Source organism: Prunus dulcis, chromosome 8, assembly GCF_902201215.1.
Source record: "Prunus dulcis chromosome 8, ALMONDv2, whole genome shotgun sequence".
Taxonomy (NCBI): domain Eukaryota; kingdom Viridiplantae; phylum Streptophyta; class Magnoliopsida; order Rosales; family Rosaceae; genus Prunus; species Prunus dulcis.
Window position 1 is genome coordinate 6,670,281 of NC_047657.1, and position 2,855 is coordinate 6,673,135.

The following is a 2,855-nucleotide window of genomic DNA, read 5'->3' on the forward strand; positions in this document are numbered from 1 at the left end:
CACATTACAAATTTTACAAATTACATGAGCATAGGGATTACTGATGACAGGCTTTAACATCATCAACGCAATGTGACACATTTTGTGCAAATACATGTTAATGCAATGCTTATGTGAATTACAAACAATTTCACTTGTTTTATTTATGGATCCATACTCGTGTGAGTGCAATCTAGGCAAGTTCTGCCCTTCACACACATGACAATTATTGTCATTTCATACACAACACAAACTACATAAATAAGAAATATAGTGGAAGGAAGCAAAGCAAAGCATCTACTCTGCTATCTGCTTGCTAAGCAATTGTCAGATTTCATCTTTCTTTCTAGCTTTTTCTTCAGTCATCCACAATGGTCATAGATCAACCTTTATTTCAAATGCTTTGCACTTTTATTCATCAGTTTATTATTATCTGTTCTCATTTATCATACGCAACTTTAGTAACAAATGAACTAATATTTATTTCAAAAAATATATAAATTCTAGCGCCAGAGAGGTACTATGCACTCTGCACTGCTTCAAATGTGGAAGTTTTTGAGGGCCTCCTCCAATTCAACACCATTATCTTATTTCTTATTCATATCATTACTGACATGTTATTGACATGTGATTGACATCTATTTTCATTCGTTTTTTGACATATACCCAAGCAACAATTACCATGCAATTCAAGCACAAAGAAGAGATGCCAAATCCAACAACATTGATGGTACAAATTTGGGAAAACCATCACTCTAACCCTAAACTCAAATTCCATAAATTACTCATCAAATGCTTTGCACTTCTATTCATGAGTTTATTATTATCTTTTCTCATGTTTCTCAGGCAAATTTAGTAACAGAGGAAATCATATTTATTTGAAAATATATATATACATATTATAGCCCCAGAGAGATAATCTGCACTATGCACTGCTTCAAATGTGGAAGGTTTTGACGGCCTCCTCCAATTCAACACCATTATCTTATTCAGATCATTATTGACATGTTATTCACTTGTTATTGACTTGATTTTCATTCTTTTTTTAACATATACCCAAGCAAAAATTAACATGCAACTGAAGCACAACGAAGAGATGCCAAATCTAACAAAATTTATGGTACAAATTGGGGAAAACCATTACTCTAACCCTAAACTCAAATTCCATAAATTACTCACCAAATGCTGGTTATTGCAAGCCATCTGTGTGGGGTGTTTCTGTTTCTTTGCTCCACAAATGGAACCTACCACTTCCAATGAATACAGCTTCTCTCCTTCCCCTTCCACTGCTTCGCCCCTTCACTGATTTGGAATCCACACTTTTCCCCTTCTACTCAAAATAACTACTTTTGCAAGGTCTGGAGAACGGGAGTGGCCAATCGTTGCCTTCAACTGTCGTTAGCCGTTGCCTTCATTGGGTTTCTCAGACCTCTGGGTTTTAGAGAGAGAGAGTTTTTTCAGGACAGACTTCGAACTTGCTTCTTTTGCTTCTTTTTCGGACGTGTTTCTCTCTTCTTCTTCACTTTGGATGTGTTGGATATTCAATTCGGGTTTGGGTTGCCCACCTACCCAATTGTGAAACTTTATCTCAATTCTCCCCAGCCCTTGGATTCATCTGATGGCTATAAAGGGAACCCCTTATAACTTTCCACTCATTATAGTCAGCCTTAAACTTTTATCCCAGTGGAAAATCACTTTACTATCAGACTTATTTCGGCCTTATATATGCAATGCCATTGACCCATTCGTCAATTGGAAAGCATTTTCATGGGTATATTGATGAAGATGTACATATGCGCTACCTTGTTGGCTTTGAAGACCTTCATTTTCCCCACTCATGTATGCAAATTGAATCTTTATAGACTTAAACAAGCCCCATCAACCTGGTTCCATTGTTTCCATTCATTTGGAGCAATTGGGCTTTACAACTGTTGACTTTCAATTCTCTACGGCCCACCTGGTCAATTATTCGAATAAAATAATCGAATGGGTCGAACAAAAGTGCAACAAAGGTGTTCTTCTTGGTGTGTGTGAGTATGTGTGGTGTGCCAATACCACAGTCACAAAGTGGTCTTTGGGTATAAATGGATGATGCCTATTCTTTCAACCGATTGTGGCCAGGTTAGGAACATATTCTCGTCCATGAGGTTATATACCTAGGCAACCCTATAAAACGGATGTGTTTGGCGTTGGTGTCACTCAGCTTGATAGCTCAATGACTCTAGATAACTTAGGAAACTCAGGAAGCTTAAGAAATCTATTTCGGGATGGATTGAATGGGGCTCAAAGGATGACTTTGTGTCACACCCCAGGATCGGCTCCGCCATAGCACGATATTGTCCGCTTTGGGCGCCCCATTCTGCCCTCACGGTTTTGTTTCTGGGAGCTCACGAGCAACTTCCCAGTGGGTCACCCATCCTGGGATTGCTCTAGCTCTCAACTCGCTTAACTTCGGAGTTCCTACGACTCCGAAGCCAGTGAGCTCCCAAAAGGCCTCGTGCTAGATGGATGCGGTATGCACATATAAGACACATCACCCCGGATTTGGGTAATATTTTCATATAAGATTTTCGGATTCCTACGTGTCAAGACTATTCATAATCAGATAAAATTTTCGGATAAGATATTTGGATTCAAATTTCGGATTAATTTCAAAGTTCAAATTTCAGATAAATTTTTGGGTTCAAATTTCGGATGAATTTCAAAATTCAAATTTCAGATAAATTTGGGTTCAAATTTCAGATAAATTTGGGTTCAAATTTCAGATAAATTTGGGTTCAAATTTCGGATGAATTTCAAAATTCAAATTTCATACAAATTAGGGTTCAAATTTCGGATGAATTTCAAATTTCAAATAAGATTTTCATCCAATAAAA